Source organism: Alosa alosa, chromosome 12, assembly GCF_017589495.1.
Source record: "Alosa alosa isolate M-15738 ecotype Scorff River chromosome 12, AALO_Geno_1.1, whole genome shotgun sequence".
Classification (NCBI taxonomy): domain Eukaryota; kingdom Metazoa; phylum Chordata; class Actinopteri; order Clupeiformes; family Clupeidae; genus Alosa; species Alosa alosa.
Window position 1 is genome coordinate 17778315 of NC_063200.1, and position 22101 is coordinate 17800415.

At 44.6% G+C, this 22101-nt stretch overlaps 1 protein-coding gene across 3 annotated transcripts in view; it reads left to right on the plus strand.

The window, feature by feature from the left end:
* Positions 1-22101, plus strand: part of gnaz (guanine nucleotide binding protein (G protein), alpha z polypeptide) — a 45899-nt gene that overhangs the window by 2251 nt on the left and 21547 nt on the right. The window contains exon 2 of one of the 3 annotated variants that reach the window (XM_048259423.1): positions 2385-2535. The exons of 1 other annotated variant lie outside the window; for it this stretch is intronic. The gene's annotated coding sequence lies outside the window, so the exon portion shown is untranslated. Of the gene's footprint in view, positions 1-2384; positions 2536-15452; positions 15839-22101 lie in introns of those variants that run through there. One more of the 3 variants, XM_048259424.1, reaches the window with a different exon arrangement.

Sequence of the window (22101 nt, forward strand, 5' to 3'; positions counted from 1 at the left end):
ATGTATTTGCGATTATATGACCATATAAAAGACAATGGCGTGCAAGGGTGTGAGGCTGTGTAGTGAAATCCCCTGAGATCAGTGCAATGGTTAGCTTTTCACAAAATACAACTGATATTATTTGTGCTTCTGTGTGTGAGTGTGTGTGTGTGTGTGTGTGTGTGTGTGTGTGTGTGTGTGTGTGTGTGTGTGTGTGTGTGTCGAAAGAAAACATAGAGTGTGTGTGTGTCGGGCATAATCGAAGAGAAGAGGGCAGAGGGGCGGAGGTTGATGCTGCTGAGAGAGTGCGTCTTCTTTTTGTGAGAAAGAAGAGAGAGGAGAGGTGAAGATAGGAGAGAAGAGGAGAAGATAGGAAAGGAGAGAAGATGAGAGGAGAGGAGAGCTGTAGTGACCGCCACCACTAGCCACATGATGAGGCTTGGCCAGAGAGCGGCAGAATATAGGCCACTGATTTTAAGTCTTGTTTTTTTTCTTTCTGGCCAACTAAAAACCTTGAACATTCCTCAAAGGTGGTGCAAACATAACTGTCATGCCTTTGGCCTTGAGAGAGAAAGAATGAGTGAAGAGATAGAGAAAGAATGAGTGAAGAGATAGAGAAAGAATGAGTGAAGAGATAGAAAAAGAGGGATAAAGACAGAGAGAGTGAAAGAAATGTAGAAGCATAAGGATTGAGAAACGGAGAGAGAGATGGAGAAACTGGTGTAGCGATACCACATGCACAGAGATGAACTCTCCCATCCCCCCACAGTCTGAAAAAAAATGAAATTATCTTAGCCAGTTGCGCAACATTGGCTCAGGCTGAATTCAAATGAAAAATCACACGTACTTATTGTGGCAAGTGGATTTTTTAAACCGTTGTGTAAGGCCACGCACGGAACGGCAAGATGTCAGATGGAGTGATATTTTATTTCCTTCCGCTGTCACACTTCCTTTCTCAAGCAGATGAAATTTCTAATACCTCAACGCAGGCTTGTAAAAATGTGCTGAAATGCTACAAACTATCCTACACCATATGCTATTGGTTTTATATGGGCACAAGTATACATCTCTTTATAGGTCACACTTCTTTATTGAATATATAGAAAAATAATTTATGTTTTGGTAATTAACTGGTGAGATCATTATTTTATATTTGTCATATGGGATCCTTGGCACGTAGGCCACGGTATATCTGTTCCTGGTATTGCTGTGAAAGCTTGTTTTGTGATGACAACACAGAAGTGAATGTTCTGCCACTCAAAAATGTTTTCAGGCTACACATTTGGGCCCTTAAAAGGCCAAGGAAATACTGAAAGATCCCTTTTTCTCACAAACATCCTCTTCTCCAGAAATACACACACACACACACACACACACACACACACACACACACACACACTGCATGCATACATGTACTCATGGACATGCAAACACATTTGTTTAATCTTACATCTATATATTTTCATTCTCTATAGGAAATGAAGTTGCAAACTACAGAAATCCTCCTTCTGTGCCATGATGGTCCAGACAGATGGCTGTTTGTATGGGTCTGGTGCTTACTATGAAAACATTTGAAAATAGGTCACTCGAGTTAGAAATCAATCCACCGCCATTGCATGTGCTTACCATAGGTTCAATACAGACAGACTGACAGTCATGCATTTTCTTCACTCTCGTTTTCTCTTAGGATTTAGTTTTTGGACATCGACTGTCGTAGATAAGACAAGCACCAACTCTAAACATACAAACGGAGATGGGTCTGCAGACACACACACATACACTCACACACACATACACGCTCACATATACACACACACACACACACACACAGACACACCCACACACCCACACACACAAAGGGCTGGCGAGGAGAAGGTGGTGTCATGGTGCCGTGCCATTTTTCAGAGTAGAAGTACTGCTGCCGCTGTGGCTGGAAATGTTTTTGGCACAACAGAGGTGCCTGGTTCGGCTAAACATTCCCGCAGGGTCCCCGTCGTCTATTTAAACAGCCAACGTCGGAGCCGGCTGACGTCAGTGCGGGGTGCTCGCGCGCAAACCACAGCGCAAGGAGGGAATGTTGGGAGAGAGCTGGAATGCTGTGAATCAGGCGCAAGCTGTCCTCAGCAGCAGAGAGACTGTGTGTGTGTGTGTGTGTGTGTGTGTGTGTGTGTGTGTGTGTCTGTGTGTGAGTGTCTGTGTGAGTGTCTGTGTGTGTCTGTGTCAGTCAGTGTGTGTGTTGCTGTCTGTCTGTGTGTTTCTGTTGTATGTGTATGTATGCGTGTGTATGTATCTGTGTGTGTGTGTGTGTGTGTGTGTGTGTGTGTGTGTGTGAAAAAAGACCTCTGCCCCACCTATCCCTCGACTTGGCCACATTGCAGCTCATTGTGTTGTTTTTTTTCTGTCAGGCTCACAGTAATGAATAAAAGCCGCTGTTTCTGGTCCCTCCATCAGACCGCGTCAGGAAAGCCAAAGCGTGCCTTTCGCAACCCCAACAAGTCTAACGCTCCACACAAGGCCAGTCTGGTCTTTGTCATTGCCTCTCCGCACAGGTCAGAGGTGAGACCCTTACACACCAATGTAAGGCATGGAGGATGAATGGTGAAACAATCCCCTCTTGGCATGAAGGGGCTGCGCAAGAAATTACAAGTATACAATTTGAAGTGTTAAATTTCAACTTTTTAAGAGTTAATTGCAATACTGTAAGTGTTAAATGCCCCATTTTGATATGAAGACAGTAACAAGTTCTACATGATGATTTAACACTTAATCGAATGGAACCATATCAACTCAGAATAGTGTTAAAATCAAGAGTTAACTTAACACTGTTGAATTTACTCTGTGGCCTCTAAACTCATCCCATCACTGTCACTTCAGCGCCTTAAATAAGATGGATTTGCTGTAACACTAATTCAAAACAATGGTTATTGTTTGGGATGGTTTGGTTGGGTGGGGGTAGCGCATGTTTTCCTTTGAAGTGGAGTGGTCATGGTTGAGACTGATAGACAAGGGTTCGTTCATGAATTCATTAACGGCCAATTAGTGATGGTTCAGAGCCTGCTGATAGATGGGGAGGAGAGGAGAAGTGAAAGCAGGAATGTGGATTTAACCCTTTGCACACTGACCTGCCAGAGATAGAGGGAGGGAGGGAGGAGAGAGATTTAGGGAAGAGAAGGAAAGATCGAGAGGAATAGAGAGAGAGAGAAAGTGAGACAGAGTGCTTGCTTGGTATGGGAGGTTGTCAGACAGACGGACACAGAGGGCGGAGGACAGTTAAGGATTATCTCTGGTATCCTTGAATAAAATAATGAATTAGATTGGCTAGATTGAACAATTCGGTGTCAATTATCCACCCGCCCACAGACACACACACACACACACACACACACACACACGGGACTGTGTCTCTCTCAAGTTTATACCCTAAAGTGTTAGGTCTGTGCTGTGCAAGTGGGAGCATCCAGATGAGCGGCTTTAGGGTCTCCTGGGGCTCCACAAGCGCCCTGGAAGGCGACCGAAAAAAGGCAAAAAGACAAAAGACAAATGCAAGGCTTCTGCCTAATCTCTGCACGGATTTTCTCAAAGTCAAACCGCCATCCGAACTTTTGACTCATCCGCACATTTCATTCACCTCATCATGTGGAATCATAGATGATGCACACTGAACTGGGACGACCGTGGTGTATCAAGGAGTGCACTGGGATGTTGTTTGTGTATAATCATCCTGGTGTGGTAGATTACCATTAATCTAATTGGGCTAGAGTTAATTGTAAAAAAAAAATGTGCTAAAAAATAACATCTCATTTATTGTAGACATAAAATCGTACAAAAGGTAGCCAGGGCTGGTTTTGATGTGTTGGCTGCATGATTACAGCCTATGATGTTTTTGTCTTCCCTGTTACGATGAGATACCATCTTGTGTTTAGTACTGAATATCTCTCGTTACTGGGGACCTCACTATGCTTAGCATTGCACCCGAGACTGTTCCCAACATACAGGAGCTGTCAGCAGTCTGGATTGGTTTTGACTTCTAAATGTTATTTTATTTCCCCCATCTTTCTTTCTTTTGCTGGTAGATGTGTTTGGGAAGATGTTTCACTCACACACTTTGTTGCTCCCCCGCCGCCACACCCACCAAATGCTATTTTCAGCATCCTAATATCTTCCCGAGTCCCGAGGCTCTTTTTGAGTGACCTAACAAGAGATGCACTCAGTCTTAAGACCCCAAACCACCCTCCCACCCCATCCCAAAACACAACTGCGTGACCTTCTTTTTCTCCTCCTCCTCTCTTCTTCTTCTGGATAAAAAGCATCTAAAAGGGTTTTTTTAGGAGATGTAGAAAAACACATATGGCAGCTGGGTTGAGACAATATCAGGTCCTAGAGCAGCAGAATTTGCTCTCTCCGTGACCACACGCGTGACACGAGCCGAGGTCACTGTCGTGCCTAGTGCAGGCCTGAAGTGCTGGCACGAGACAGGAGACTGAGATTAACGCTGCACAACAGTAAAGATTAATTATCTGATTGAACACGACAGAAATGTTCTCTCGCTGCGCAGCTCTGCACTCCAAAGTCATTTCCTGTAGGTTGGCGAATACAGGTCAGGTGCTGCTGATTAGGGATTTTCTGATTATCGATTCATCTCAGGACTCTAGTTAGGGTTACACCGCCGAAGACAAATAGAGCACATTTGCATGTGTTAAGCCTAATCCATCAAGGACTATTAGAAGTTTGCTTTAACACCGCAACTTCTCTCTCCAATGACAGAAACTATGCCTGTAGAAAAGCTAGCTGTGGGTCTCTTCAAGGCCTACTCTGCAATCACCAACCCGACCGACTAACCACACTAAGCCTTGCTCAGTAGAAAAGACGAACCACAAGCATCTTTTCTTTTCACACCAACCTGCTAAACCACAGAGAGTTCAGCTGACGCTGTAACCCCTCACTTGTGGTTACGAGGGCAAACTAGACATTTTGCTCTCTTGCTACCAGCACAGCCATGGCCTACTGGTTAGCGCTTCGGACTGGAGGGTTGCTGGTTTGAATCCCGACCACTAGGAACGGCTGAAGTGCCCTTGAGCAAGGCACCTAACCCCTCACTGCTTCCCGAGCACCACTGTTGTAGCAGGCAGCTTACTGCGCTGGGATTAGTGTGGGCTTCACCTCACTGTGTGTTCACTGTGTGCTGAGTGTGTTTCACTAATTCACGGATTGGGATAAATGCAGAGACCAAATTTCCCTCACAGGATCAAAAGAGTACATATATAAGTATAACTTATATACTTATATAAGTTATACTTAAGTTAATACTTATACTTTATACTTATACTTAACAAGGATACTAAACTAAACATTTTGCTCTCTTGCTACCAGCACAACCTGAGGACGAAAAAACAGACGGCTAGCCTCTGATAGTCATCTCGCAGCTGTGAAGAACTCCCCTGCGTGCACCACCCCTGAATGCAGCCTGAAAGCCAACCCTTCGTAAATCCTCCCACAAGGCCCTCAGCGACAATCAATCCGACTCTCTTAAAGTCAACCTCATACCCTGTGCCATTGTAAAATCAGCCCCCGTTAACAGCCCCAAAGCAAAGGCAATCGTGTTCAGAAGCGTTCTGAGCTCCTGGAAGATCTGCGATGTCTTCTACGACTCAGATCTAATGCTTTAATTGGGGTGTTGTTAGCCCTTGGGTGAATCACATTTCCTGATGAAATAGGTGCGAGACTGAGGCAGGAGTTAATAAACCTTTTTTCAACTTGCTAAAAAGGACTTGGGAAGGAGCCATGTCTAATTGGGAGCAACCACATACTGTAAGAGGCTCCCATGAAAGAAATTCGACCCAACACCACTGTTTGCATCCCTAAATCTCTAATTCTAAATCAAATTTCAAAGATCAAAGACTTGTTTGTTTCATTCTCTTTTCTGATTTGCAAAACAAATCTATTCACATCATGTTCACATCCAAACAGGTAAGTTTGTCATAAAACAAACAGAATAGTTGTCCTGTGCATTGGAGCAACATTTGCAAACTGTTCCGGTATACTGATGCGATGATGCTTCCGCAGCAGCATTGAGTGTTAAATTTAGAAATGTGTGTGAAGGGCCTCATTGAGGAAATGAGATACAGCACAGTGGTGATGCTGTGTGTAATCTGCAGTATACCTGCTGTTATTTTGCCTTTACGTAATGGGCTTGCCTTTAGTCCAGTAGGACAGTGAAGAGAGTGACAGGAAACAAGTTGGAGAGCGAAATGGGGTAGGATCGGGAAATGACCCTGGTCGGACTCGAATGTGTACGCCCGTGGGCACACCATATTGGACCTGAATATGGTGTGGGTACTATCGCCAATGGCGCCACAGCTACTGTGAAAGGTGGGGCCACATGGCTCGGCATTGTGGATTGGGGTGTTGGGGGTGATGGAGGGATGGTTGAGCATTATGTGTTCAGATGTGTGTAGAACAGCTGCTCACTGGAGAATCTTCAGCATCTCCTCCGGCCTCTCCTGCCAGACAACACATGCACATACACACACACACACACACACACAATGGGGTGCTGGGGAAGCTCTGATATGATTTTTTTTTAATTGTGTGTGTGTGTATGTGTGTGTGTGTGATTGAGCATGTGTGTGCACATGAGTCTGTAGGGTGTGTGTGATGTGTGTGTGTGTGTGTGTGTGTGTGTGTGTGTGTGTGCACAGAAGTGAATTCATGTGTGTGTGTGTGTGTGTGTGTGTGTGTGTGTGTGTGTGTGTGTGTGTGTGTGTGTGTGTGTGTGTGTGTCTGTGTGTGTGTGTGTATGTATGTGTGTGAAACAAACAAACCTCCAACTGACGTATCTTGCTGTGGTAGCACTGATGGTATCTGTGCAAGTGTAAGCAAGCAAATAATCAAGCAATGTGGGCCATCATCTGTGGTCTTGAGTGATACTGTTTAGGGCTGAGGTTTATAAACACACATAGATCACATATCTGTCTCTCACATACACATACACACACTCACACGCGCACACATCCATACACTCTGACAAGGAAGTGGACGATGATGACCATTATACTGTCAGAAACACACTCACACACACACATGCGTGCGCGCGCGTGCGCACACACACACACACACACACACACACACATACAGAGAAAAAGAGTTAGAGAGAAGGAGGGAGATCTTTCAGTCTGAATCCAGAAGGCTTCTCACACACCAACAGAAATGCGTTTTGAGTTTAAGTGGATGGGGGGGGAGAGAGAGAGAGAGAGAGAGAGAGAGATGGTGGGAGTGAAAGAGAAAGGGGGGGTAGGGAGAAAGAAGGAGCAATACAGTGACCGTAAAGGGAGAGAGATAGAGAGAGAACAGACAGAGGAGAGGGAGAGAGGGAGAGAGTGATTGGACCAGTCGATGCTTTATCTAGGTCAGCAGGTAGAGGGAGAAAATGAGAGAGAAAAGAGATGCACACAAGCAGCACACACTCAGAAAAGGAAATTGCATCATAGGATTAGCACACACACACACACACACACACACACACACACACACACACACATATATGTAGGCGTGGACACACACACACAAAACACACACACACACACACACACATACACACTTCATCCCCGAAAGCACCATTTAGGTCTTCATGCTGAATCTACTCCAACCATGGTTTCATATTTGACAATCACTAAATGCCATTACTAAAGAGAATCGTATTTTTTAATTATTATTATTATTATTATCTTTTTTTTTTGCTATTTGTTTGGCCTGTGGATGACTAAATAGAGAAAAGAGGATTATTTTTTTTAAAGATTTCTAAAAGACTTTTGAAAGAGGATTTGTTTAAATTGAACAGAATGTTTTTTATACTGTAGGATCGGGACGGGAGTGCTCTTCAGACCTATTCGTACGTCTCCAATGTCACTCTGTCTGTGTCTCTGCTAAACCTGTGAGATGTTCTCTGCCACTTGCTGTGTGCATAGTACTGTGTGTGTGTGTGTGTGTGTGTATGTGTGTGTGTGTGGGAGAGTTTTTTGTATAGTTCTGTGTGTGTGAGAGTTTGTTCTCTGTGTGTGTGAGAGAGTTTGTATAGTTCTGTGAGTGTATGTGAGTTTGTATAGTTCTGTGTCTGTCTGTGTGTGTGTGTGTGTGTGTGTGTGTGTGTGTGTGTGTGTTTGTATAGTTATATGTGTGTGACTTTGTATAGTTCTGTGTGTGTGTGAGAGTTTGTATAGTTTTGTATGTTTGAGCGAGTTTGTGTATGTGTGTGAGAGTTTGTATAGTTTTGTCTGTGTGACTTTGTATCCTAGAGAAAGAGAGAGAGAGAGAAAGAGAGAGGAAGAGAAAGAGAGAGAAAGAGAGGACGGGAGAGGAAAGGGGGAAGAAGAGAACAAGGAAAGAAGATAAGAGTGATATACCTCAAAATAGAGCTTGTGTCAAAATGACCTTCAGGCATATGGATGAGAGGAGGAAGGGGTAAAAAACAGAGGAAAGGAGAGAAGGGGGATAGAAGGAAATGAGAAAAGAGGACAGGAGACTAGGTACAGGGAGGTACAGAAGAAGACCAGCAGGAGAGAGAATAGAGGAGAGAAAGAGACAACGACTGGCAGAGTAAAGACATGAAAGGAGAGAGGAGAGAGAGAGAGAGATAGAGAGAGAGAGGGGTGCCTGGGTAAACAATATCAATGCTGTCAGTTTTGTCAACAGATTCAGTGTTATTTACCGTTGTATAAAAAAAACATAAGCACACACCAGCTCTGTAGGTCTAATTTCATATTTGACCTCTCACACACACAACTGACACACCTATTTCCTTTTGGGAGAATGACAGTACAAAGGCCTGTAACTTCCCAAGGTGATCTACTGTCAAATGTGTTGGTATTTTAAGTTATTTAAGTTATACTTTATTAGTCCTTTAAGAAATTTGTCCTCTGCACATACGCACACATACACTAGGAGCAGTGAACTCGCTAGGAGCACACACACACACCCGGAGCAGTGAGCAGCCCTTGACCCAGCGCCTGAGGAGCAGTTGGACGTTAGGTGCCTTGCTCAACCACTCCCCCCACCCACATTTTTCCTACCAGGGATCGAAGCAGCATTCGCATTCCCCTTATCAGTAAATTTGCTGAGATTTAACCCTTAAAGGTGTACCGTCACACTGGTGTGACAGGAATGTTGGAAAATGAACGTTCCAAAGAATATCTGGGTTCATTGAATTCAACATTGAAGATTCTAAAATTCTATTGTTGCGGAATGGAGTCTTATGTAGAATGTTCAAAAACCCACACCTTGGGTATGGGTACTATGGGTAGTTAAAATAAACATTTTAAAAATATTTAATCCGATAGGACAGTGAAGAGAGTGACAGGAAGCCAGTGGGAGAGAGATAGATGGGGTGGGATTTGGAAGTGACACAGATCGCTGTGGACGTGACGTGTGGACCCAAATGTGGTATGGGCAATGTATCCAGTCTCACCACAGCACCCACTGATTTAATAGACATTTGAACAGAGAAATGATACTCATCACAGGGTCAGGCCTTGGCGTGCTGCTGTCATGACACTTGCCACAGTTTATACACATCACAGATGTCAGTTTTGAGCAAGGGTTTTATCATCTGTGTCATAATACAGACTTTTTTCGGAGTCATAGGGGTTGAGGCGTGGGCGGTGGGTGCTGGGTGGTGGAGGGCTTGGCTCTGCGAGCCAGACAACTTTGCCGGCGCCCGCGGTTCCTCGTGGTCACTTTGATTGGAACGGAAAGCAATCTCGCAATTCGCCGGAGTGGGCTTCCCGTGCCACTGATGACATTTCCCAAGCAGAGGCGACACATCATGCAAAACATCACTCTTTACCTCCGCCTCCTCTTTCTCGTCACCGTCATCATCATCATCATCACAGCCCATCTCTCGCCAAAAATAAATCCTGTCCAAATTTAGCATTTCAATTAGAAAGGATTAGATTGTAGGATACGGGCCTGACAGATGTTTTAAGAGTGGCACCAGATTCAGCAAAGACGAAAAAAGATAATCCTATTGGATATTTGCCTAAGTTGTGTAAACGTATGTGTGTCTGTGTAGTGTGAAGAGGGTATTTATGTGACTTTCTTGTGTGACTCCATGACTATATGGAGAGCACTATATGCATATATCAGAGGGTGAGAGCATATAGGTACCTATCTAAGGCATGTATGAAAGGGGAGCGTACCTATGTTCCCCGGGTCCTATGTTCCCCGCTTTATATGGGACCGGGAAACATAGGACCCTTTAAAAAAAAAAAAACCCAACCCTAACCCTGAGCGGGGAACATAGGACCCGGGAAAGCTAACTAACTAACTAGCGAGTAAGCTACCACCCACAGCTGCTCAGCTGGCAAAGCTAGCTAACTTGCTAGCTGATGTATTTAGCATCATTGTGTCATAAAAGCTGTTCTTACATTCTTGTGGCTTTCCCAAACCCAGTGCACAACATTGAGGATCCTAAACGGCTTAGGTAAATGACAGCTAGGTGCTTGTTTAGCCTATCTGTCACACATGTGACCACACACTATCAATGCAAAATCGAGGACAGTATTAAAGGTGCCCTGCCACACATATTTTATTACTTTGTGGTAATGTCTGAAGTTACGCTGGAATGAGAGTATAGTTCCATGTCAAATCAGCCTAGAAAATCGCCACGTTTAATTTTCCGTTGGTCTTATTACACTTTCTAACTTGAGAGGAGACAAGTTTTAAATAGAAAAATGATCTGAAATAGTCACTTTTTAAACGTGATGCTAGCAGGCGAGATGCTAATGGTCTAATCCAATTCAATGATCTATGCTAGGCTGGAGCTAAAAGTATTGCCAGACTCAGAGAACGGCTGGATGAACTGGAGAAAGGTAAAAATCAATTGTTTAACTCAAGGGGAGGTGGAAAATGAGTGTAATTTCCCAAATAGTGGAATATCCCTTTAACAAAATGTTTCAACAATATTTTGTCTTATACGCGAATTAAATGTGAAGCCTCTGCATGGCCCTGCGCCATCGACTGGTCTGGCATATGCACTACAGCAGTATGCCAGACCAGTGGGACGTTAAAGATGTGAAAGTGGTAAGAGAAAATACACCCGTTGGTGTCATGTAGACGTAGCCACAGTCCTCAAACAGTCTTCCTCATTTCCTTTGACGATTTTGCCACCTTTACAGTCACACTATCAGAGGTTTGTGTGTGTGTGTGTGTGTGTGGAGAGGCGAGACAAGAGAGCACGAGATGAGCATGTAGTGCATATTACATGGCCAGCCAGCACCCTACCCGTCCCATTCCACTGTGATTTAACTGTGCTTAATTTAAAGACTGTATCCTCAACTGACTTTAGCAAAAGGCCTGATTTTTAGGAGTCAATGTTCAGTAACAATCATATTATTGCAGACCATAACTTGAGCCGGTAAAGGTAAAACAAAGACACTCACACACACACACAAACACACACACACACATACACACACACACACCAAAACACAAAAACATACACACACAAAAACACAAACACACAAGCACACACACACATACACACACACTCACGCACACACACACAAACACACCAAAACACCAAAACATACACACAAAAAAACAAACACGCATGCTCACACACACATACACACACACACACACACACTCTCACACACAACACACACACACACACTGCTCTCCCAGTGCAGACAGGCGGTCCGTCCCCTCTCGCTCTGGGCTCAGACAGTCGTGCCATTGTCAGCGCGGCGGGACATGTGACAGAGTGTGACCCGCTGTGCTCTATGGGACTCTCAGGGACTGTGGGACAGCAGGGGGGAGGGCTTACCCCCACACACTCCCTCTACCCCATCATCTCACGGGATGGGACCACTGGGGCCAATGTAGGCAGTGGGGGTGGGGGTACACACACCCTGGGGGCCAGGCATGCATAGCAGAGTCTGTTATCATAAGAGCAATCTGCCAAATACATACACATACTGTACATTAATCCAAAACACACACACACACACACACATCACAAAATACCTTGCATACCCAAACTGGATATACATATATGCACACACACACACACACACACACACACACACACACCACACACACACACACACATACACATACACAAACTAAATTTGTCTGAACTGGACCAGCCCATATGGAACACTGGCTCATGTTGTTTGTGTTGTGCCTTGGAGGGACCGGCCCACTAGTGTGTGTGTGAGTGTGTGTGCGCGGGTCTTGGTATTCAGAGTTCCCACAGGACTGGAGGTCAGCAGGCCGAAGGCTCTTTTGTGTGTGGGCCTTGATAGGTTTTTGGGTGAGGGCGAGGGGACAAGGGAGAGGTCCCCGTACACCAAAATGCAGACAGAATGTACACAGAATGTAGATAAGCTGAGCCATTGGCACATGTAGACACAGACACACACACACACACACAGACTTCAGGGGACCTTTGGGAATGAAACCTTGTCTGTAGCCAGTGTACAGGCCGTCAGATAAAATCTCCAGTTTAATAATTCATGGCGGGTCAGACTTACTTATGGCTGTAACCGTAGTGGCGGCCATCTTGGCTCACATTAGACAGTACATTCCTCATTCTCCCTTAGAATCGTGCCAACCGGAGGACAGATGGCTAACAATGTTTCTTCCTGATTTGTCCTTGCTATTGTCGCCCTGTGCTTGCATTTGGGAGTGGAAAAGGGGTTGGGGATTGGTGATGATGCTCTGAATCTGGTTGAAGTTGCTAGGTGACAATGCATTCAACAAAAAGGGCGCAATACAAATAAAGTTAATTAGAGCTGAGTAACACATTACCAGGAACCTCTCTCCCCCCTCTATCAAGGCCGTATGACCAAGGGAGAATTACGTCTTCTCTGTTTACTCTCCTTTTAGAACCTAATCTCTCGTGACAGATAAAAAACACTCGCTTTTCTCACTGCACACAGAGCCAGGGCTCAGACATAGACATATTTCTTTGAACAACACATTAATCATAACCTGACAGAAAGAACAACAATTGCTTTTTGAAAAAAAAAAGAGAAAAGAATTCATTATTTATGTAGAGGAAGGAGGTAGCCTGATACCTCTGCCACAATCTCTGAATGTTGGCATAACAACCATGTCCGTGGATGAGTATTATTTGAAAAACAAATGGAAAAATACATATAGCTTTTGTAACGCTATGTGTGGAATGTTTAGTGGTCGGTGTGAGGGCCGACTCAGGAGACAGTTAGCTTCAGCTACAGACAGACTACACACCCCTGGCCTACTACCAGCAATCCATGAGTACTCACAAGCAATTAAAACTTGCAAGGCAGGGATGTACCACAGTTTGACCTCCCCACGCCGCAAATGGGCAAATCTTACCATGTGTCGAACAGTGAGAGTTGACTGATTTACTGTTTGTAATTAGGACTGCACTGTGGAAAATGCGGTAAAAGCTTCATATGCTAAATGATTCCAAGATTATTGACTCTCTGTCCATCACTTGATGTTGATGAGGTGTCAGTTTTGGGCCCAAAGAGGACTACAGTTTTGCGCCCAGTGTGGGTTGAAGAATTTGTCACCTGTATTGACGCAGAGTCAGACACAGATGCTTCAATCACAACTTTTTGCCACAACTTTTTGCCATCAATGCCATATTTGGCCATCGGGGGCACCCAGCGTCAGCTCTCCCTTCCATCCTTCTTGGCTCACTGGCTGCTCCCTCCTTTATATCAACCTTGATGGATGGGACGGTCATCAATTTCAGGACAAGCCATCTCAATCTTACTCTCTCTTTCTATCCTTCTTTGTCCCCCCACCTCACCGTCCCTTATTCTCCCAACATCTTTCATCTCTCTATCTCTCTCTCACTCCCAACATTTGTCTTCCTCTTTCACCTTTTCTCTTATCCTTCTCTCTCTCTCTCTCTCTCACTCTCTCTCTCTAAGTGTTTCTTACTGTCATTCTGCTGTAGGCTCTCTTCACTGTTACTGAGACCTTTGTTAGTCGCGTAGCCATGGCGATAACAGCAGCTGGGGTGTGAGCAATTGCTCTGCAATCACTCTTAAAGCAACAGGGAGTCTGGACAGTCAAATTTCCCCCAACTGTTTTATGACCTTACTCAAACAAAGGTGCGACCAAATGGACGGGAAACAGACAGAGTAAGTGAAGTGGAGAAGCAGAGAAAGAGAAAACGCGGCAGGGAGAGAGAGAGATCCAGAGTCACTAAGTCTGTTCTGTTAGGGCCGTGACTGCCACAGCAGTCGGCAAATACTGAGGCGCTGATGATGAGAGGAGTAGTCACTGTGAGTGTAGAAAAAGGGACCTTGCATTATGCAAAAGCATAACGCTGAGCAGCGATGACTGTCTCTCTCCCTCTCTATCTGTCTCTCCATTCAGTTCAATTCAATGTTGCTTTGTTGCCAAAGCATAAAGAACGAACTCTCTGCTTCTTCCTCTCTCTCTCTCTCTCTCTCTTTCTCTCTTTCGTCTCTCTTTTCGTCTTTCTGTCTTTCGTCTTATCTCACTCTCGTCTCACATGGCCAGTGACGTCGGCCACGCTCAGAATACCAAGAATGAGTCACAACACAAGAGAGGGGATCCTGGGACATTTTTGAGCTCGTCGTCGTGGTTTGTCATCCGCCCAATTGTTCGTCTGCCTGCCACATCCGAGATTTTCTAGCTGGCTGCTCCCCTGTCAGCCTTGTACCTGGGCTGTCTAATTTGACCCCAGTGGTAAAAAAAGGAAATCAATTTTCTCTCTCTCTCTCCCTTGTGTTTATTTCCGTCACACTGTCTGGTCTTGGTAGCAGCATAGGGTTTGGTCATCTGGGTTTTAACCATGAGAGTGTGGCGCCTCGCTCGCCTGTGCCTACAGTATCTGCTCTTGTGGGCAACGCCAGCGTTTCTCCAACAAGGGCCCACAGCACGCCTCTCAAGGTGCCTGGAAGCGCCAAACGATGTGCACAGAATGCAGCAATATATAATTTCACATTTTATAATCAATGAAAAGGGCATGTTGCAGAAGAACAATGAAACTGTGGAGAGCTGAAAGAGGAGGCGGAAAGACAGAGACAGCGACATCATCTAACAGTGCACTTTTATGTTTTTTTTCTTAGTCCAGTAAAAAAGGCTGGCTTAGCTGGAAATGTTGACAGGGGAACTATTAGGATGGTTTCATATTGAATAACTGAACTGGGTTTCATTTTGAATAACTGAAACTACAGAAATTACAGCATGCTTCCATTTACATGTAAGTGTTCTGGTTTCTGTTCAGAGTAGCTGGGGGTCCTCCAGCGGAACCCGACCACGGGTGCTATCTCCACCACTCTCACCCATCCATAGTTCCTGTTGCTGCTTAGAGACAGATGAAAGATGAAGAGAGAGGGAGAGAGAGAGATAGAGACTGTCTTGGAGGGAGGGTGGGGGAGGTGTGCAGGGCTCTGCCAAGCTTATTTGCTACCCTCTGACAGAGGTTGATGGAGATTGCTGATAAAAATATAGTCACCCTGTTTTTCGTGCTGACAGCAGCAGAAGGGGTTTACCCCACCTCCACAAACTCTGCACCACCATTTTGGGCCTTCACAAATGTCCACAGACATTATTGAGTTTTTTTTTCTGGTGGACACAGAGCAATTCACTTAACTACAGAATACATTGACAATGTAAACTGATTGATTAAAAGGCTTTACTGGGTGACATGGATTTGCTTAAGCTTGGTGACCAGTGGTCAAGCAAAAGCCAGGCTGCATTCAATAAAATAATCCATCTAATACCAAACCCTTCATTCCAGCAGAATCAAAACTCCAGGATTTTGGTCCCAATGTATATCATCACATCTCTTCTTCATGGCTGTTATCTCAGAGTCATCTGTTGGCTGCAAGCTGTGAGTTGTAATGCTGCCATCGTTCAATGTCCTTACATTTGTACCAGTTACACAGTGTGACCATTCAAACCTTACTGTAAGTGTCTGTCGGTTGTGCGCAGTAATTACAGAAGATGATATGAAGATAGACTAATATAAAGCTGTGCTTGCGGGCCTTGATGAGAAAGCTGCTTGGGGTGAAGTGTTCAGACGTTGATCCAGACATACTGAAGACTCCAATCCCTCCTAAACACACACACACACACACACACACATACACACAGAGAGAGAGACTACACTTAAAAAAGCAAAACAGAAAGTGCAGTTACATCTGACCTGTTTATTGCGTAATAGTCTGCTCTCATTTGGATTAATGTTTTAAGAGTAACTATCCTCCTCTCACTCCTGCTCGTAACTTCCCACTTTGTTAATTGAATTCCTGCCAGTCCCAATGCTGGCCTGCATGTTAGTCTCTGGTCTTAATCTACAGATAATCTGGATAATCTTGCCTGGTTTTCCAGAGAAGTCAATCACAAAACGTGCTTACATATATTGACTAATTACATAATGTAACCACAGAGTATTGTTCAGACTAACCCCCCATGTTGTGTGTGTGTGTGTGTGTGTGTGTGTGTGTGTGTGTGTGTGTTGTGTGTGTGTGTGTGTGTGTTTGTGTGTGTGTATCTGTATGTGCGTGCGCATATGTGTAGGTGTTGTTGAGGGAGTTCTGTTTTCTTTCTTTTCTGAAAGACCCTCTCTGTCCCTTTAAAATCCTGCCTGGGTTCTGTCCTGCCCACGGAACTCTGTCTTGGAATTCAGAGCTAAATGCCTGATTTAGGTCATGCGTGTTCTATCAAATGTGCTGACGTCACAGTGCGACTGGAAGAGCCTGCTTTTCCACTGCCAGAGATTTCAAACTCGTGCTTTCAATTGAGAGGGAGAGACAGAGAGAAAAGGGAAAGAGAGAGAGGGGGAGAAAGAGGGGAGAGAGAGAGAGAGAGCAGAAGAAAAGAGTAAAGCTAATTAACTCTTTGAAATGTATTGTAATGGCACGTCATTCTGCACCTTTGAGATTGCGAAGGAACAATGATGAGAGGTTTTCCCTCTGAGAGCTTAGAAATGGCAATTACATTCATAACAGACTAGTCTTTGACAGGGCAATAATGAAATAAAGAAAGATCATTACATAAGGTACTGTATAAACAAATGAGTATGAGTGTAGCATGTAGTGTGTAGTAGTACTAGCAGTGTGTGGGTGTATGTAGTGTGTAGTGTGTGCATGTATGTGTGTGTGTTTTGTGTGTGTGTGTATGTGTGTTGTGTGTATCATGTGTAGTGTGGGTGTGTTTTCTATACCATGTCCTTGACTGCGCTCTGTAACAGTTACCCACAATCCTCTCCCTTTACCGGAGCATTCCGTTCACAGCGACCGCAGCGTATCGAGCTGCTTCCAGACAGACACATCTCTCTGGCTCTCTCTCCTTAGTCACACCGATCCCCTATCATTCATCACACCTATCCACACTCATACATAACAGACTCTGTCCATTAATCAATAACTCTTTCCGCAAACATTAGTGTCGATATTAAGATGGCATTAATGCAGCTATTAACATACGACTATTAACATAATGGATATTATTGTCAGTTTTGCCATAGGCTTGTAAGGTCAGCAGGCTTATTAGATCAGACTACGATGGATCCTGAAGTCATGAGGTCTACATGGGGTGGCACTACATGTGACCTCTATCCTGTGGCAAACGACCACAACTATTTCCTACCTCCTTTACATCAATAAACATGTGATAACGCCCCTTAACATACCAACATTATTGAGCTGATTTTATCCTCCAACTACTCTGCTGTGAGCTTCTACATACAAAACAGTACATGGAATATTATCTTAAGAGTCTCAAGATAATATAAACACTACTAATACAGGAATGCAAATTTGTGCATACTGTATGAGGTCCATTGGTACTGCAGTGCCACACACAGTACTTGTAAATTAGACGGTATGTAATTGAATCACTATAGAAGTTTTCAGTGAGGGATGGGTCTGGACCCATATCTGTGGCCCACGATCACTTCTCTTGTGGCGTCCACAACTGCTGTGTTTGTAATGGACACAGTGCTATGATGGCACAAGCAAAGAAAGCAATTACAACAGATTTCAGCGAATAAAACTTGTTTGACAAATGTGATGTGTCTTGCCAGCTGCAGAAAGTGTGTGAGAGAGAAAGAGAGAGAGAGAGAGGCAGGGAGAAAGAAACACACACACACACACACACGTTTTTCATTAAAGTTGTTTGATAAAAACTGACAACTGCAGTGTCGTGACACAGCTGTTTTCGCTGTAGAACAGACAGTCCGAGGCATGCCACTCCGTGTCGGTGAAATGACAGTTTCCTATTATTCCGTGGCAGTTCAAGTGTGTGGAACAGTAGTTTTTAAAATCATCTCAAAAAGCCAGCTTTGCTAAATAAATATGCATGCCTCATGGATGAACTTTGTTATCAGTGCAGGGGGTGGGAGAACACGTCATTCAAACATATCCATTAAGGAGCTTTGGTGGCTGTTTTCACGCTGTTTCCACTGGGAGAAAAGACTTTCTAAACAGGGAGAACAGGATGCAAGTGATATGTTTGTGAAGCATTTCTGTACACCGCCACCATAAGTAATGCCTGTCCAAGTTTCTCTAATGTTCTCTCTCTCTCTCGCGTAGACTAAGGCTCTGATGAAACTGGGCCCCATTAAGAACATGCTGACGCCCAGTCCAGTAATTAATCAGTGCATTGGCGCCTCTGTCCTATCAAATGGCCCTGTAGACCAGTCCATTACGGATGGCAAAACTGGGACATGAGTCACGCTGGTCTGAAATGGATGAGGCCCCTCGTTATCAGAATAATTAATGAAGGAAAAGTAAAGGCATGGAGAGAGAGAAAGATAGAGAGAAAAATGAGGGTGAAATGGAGAGAAGTAGAGACAGATAGAAAGATGGAGAAATGGAGTGGTGGAGAGATGGGGTGGAGGAAGGAGGGGTGGAAAGGGCTGAGAGAGTGATGGAGTAGCCTGGAAGTGAACGAGAGATCAAGATGGAGGTTTTGCACTGCAACAGCCTCGCAATTACTCCTGATGGTTGGATTTGTTCATGCTATAGCCTATATGTTCGACCTTCCCTTTTCCGCCTATTATCGGAGATTTATTGATTTTGCTAAATTTCGTCAGCTATAAGGTTAATACACAAGGGTGGGCTACACACGGGAATGCATTTATTTTCTTCATTCTTCTTTATAATTAGAGCAGGATCTGATTCTAATTGATTGGGCTATTGTGATTATACACGGGTATGGTTAATACATGGTTTCACTTTAAATTTGCATAAAACAGTCTCCTGCGACGTATACACTATTATCTTTATCAGACACCACATGGGCAAAGGTATTTCCGAGTATTATGCAGCCAACTGTTTTGCTGTGTGTGCTAGACTGTTTGGTGTAGAGTGCAACAGTTTGAGATCTGTTCATCATATTGGCCAATCTCATGAATCATGAAAAGGTGTCCTAAAAGTTAATCTTTGTTGTAGGGGCCCACCACCACACATTCTGCCTAAACTGTTCATTTGTTATCCTGTGCACTGTTTTTTATTTTCCCCACTCTCAAGTCTTTACACAAAGAGGAGTCTTTTGGTCTTTGGATAGTTCACCTGTGTGCATAATCCTTCCACCAGCAACTCTTTCAGAGAACCTTGGCACCACTTATTTAAGCCGAATAGCACACAGGAGCCTGCAGGTTCACGATTCCTCAGTTTGAGACACAATGCATCTGTCTTATTAGCACCTGATTTAGTGTATAAGAACCCTGTTTAAGCAGGTCCCTGTTAAAAAGCCCCTTTTATCCTGCTGCCAGAGAGAGCTAAGTGGGTCCGTGGTGGTGGTTCCAAATGAAATTCAGCGCCGAATCAGATGATGAAAGGTTTGGTCGCACCAGAAGCAGCTCCATAACAAACAAGCTAACCGACATGAACAGTAGAGAGATTGCGTGATTAAACATTGTCCCGGAGACCAGGGCGGCTTCTCAGCAGGCAAAACAAAGCAGACCAGGTGCGGCGTGAAAAACTGTGGGTCCCGCACCTTTGATCTCTGGCTCAAGGCTCTCATCAGCGTCTGTGGGCCACTAGCACAAGCGCTTCTGAGATATGTTTCTAGGTCATGTGGTGAGCTACATTTACAAATGTGTGTGTTTGTTTGTGTGTCTGTTTGTGTGTGTGTGTGGGGGCGTGTGTGAGAGAGAGATAGTGTGTGTGTGTGCGTGTGTGGGCGTGAATGTCTAGAATTGCTTGGGGTTTTGGAGCGTCTCAATTTGTGTCTGTACATTTGTGTGACGGTGTGTGTGTGTGGGTGTGCATTATCTAGAATTGCTTGGGGTTTTGGAGTGTATCGATTTGTGTCTGTACATATGACGGTGTGTGTCTGTGTGTGTGAGAGAGAGAGATAGAAAGAGGCTATGTGTTCATTTACACACATCAATATTTTTGTTTGGTGAGTGAGACGTTGGATTGAAGCAGGTCCTGGGCATATCGCTAGTAAGTCACTGGCAGAGAGAGGCCTTATGTAACACTCGGCGTTCATCAATAACACAGAGATGCCATTGCGCTTTTGACGGCACTTGCATAACCAGCTATTTAGCGTACAAAGCCAGGGCTGTTTTGTGATGCTCAGGGGGAGTTGGTGCCAGCAGCGGGGATCGTTGGGTATGTGGGGTGGTGCCCGTAGGGTCACGCTGGGTAAACAGTGCCACTTAAGGGGGCACACTGGGTAAGGAGTGGCATCCCGGAGCACTTAAGAGCTGTACAGCTCGGATGTAGGCCAGGGTGCTTTTCAAGGACAGGGAGAGAGAGAGAGAGAGAGAGGGGATCTCAGAAAATGTTGACACTTGAGTTGTTAGAATCATGTCAAGGGGCTACAGCAGGAATCGTGTTGAGTTCCAGCGTGTGTGTGTGTGTCTGTCCCTCTCAGCCCTGCAACCCTGTCATTTTGAATTGAGGAGAGAGCCTACCTGTAAGCTCAGTGAGGTGTCTCGTGGGGATGTCGCTGACCGGGATGTAGAAAGGGACGTGGACTGTCACACGCCTCCTTTGGTCCTCACACAGTCGATTTCTGGGGGTTTTGAGAGAAACACGACCCTGCATAGAACTCCAGGCTCAGCTTACAAGCATGAATAAGAAAAGCTAAATGCTAAATCACAGGAATGGAGGGGTGCTCCTCCGAGATAATTATTATAAACAGAATTATTACCCTTTTAAGCTGACACTGATTGTCAATATTACTCAAAAACGTTTCAGATAGATAGATAGATACTTTATTGATCCCCAGGGGAAATTCAAGGTCTCAGTAGCACAGTTTGTCATATCCATGTCACATCCATGTGTCTATATGTCTATTTGTTACAGCCTATAGCCCTGATGGGATATACTATGTGTTAATTATGTAGGGGCCCAGAGAATGGCACTTAATGATTTCCCCCCCTACCGTGCTCCCGCAGTTCAAGAAACCCACCAGAGCCCTTTGCACACCTCAGTCCCACCTTTAATTAAGCTCAGGTGATCATTAATACACTAACGAGGTACAGCCTGTGCCGAGGGAAAATGTGAACCAATGGATGAAAGGAGAGTGGGAGCTCAATTCGTTTGCACAGGCTTGTGTGTGTGTGTGTGTGTGTGTGTGTGTGCGTGTGTGTGTTGGGAGTGTGGGGTGGGGGTTCGCAGACGTAGGCTTCGCACCTGCGTTGCTCTCATGAATCAGTCATCAAACCACCCGCCAGCAAAAGCGACCTGCGTCGTCTTCCCTGAGTCCACGTTACTTATGAATACACATACTTACTCAGGCTGTGATTAGTTCTGTCACCTGGAACTGCAGGCTAAGGGAGATCTGATTGTGTGCAGAGCCAGGCCTTGTTTGTGAGGACCGGAGTGTGCCGAGAATCTGTTTAGTCAAACAAGCCTCTGTCTTTTTGGATTTATGACGCAGGCCATCAGAACACTCAAAGGATTGTCAGATTTAGACATTGAGCCTTTTCAGTGAGTTTGTGAATGGTCACATTGTGTGTGTGTGTGTGTTTATGTGTGTGTGTTTATGTGTGTGTGTGTGTGATAAGGTACTTTCTCACCATTGGTTTTTCGTTATCTTTTTGTAACCTAATCCCGAAAATGGATCTCTATGTGTGTGTGTGTATGTTGATTCATCATGTTTTCTGATAACTACTCACAACTACCCACAATGCAC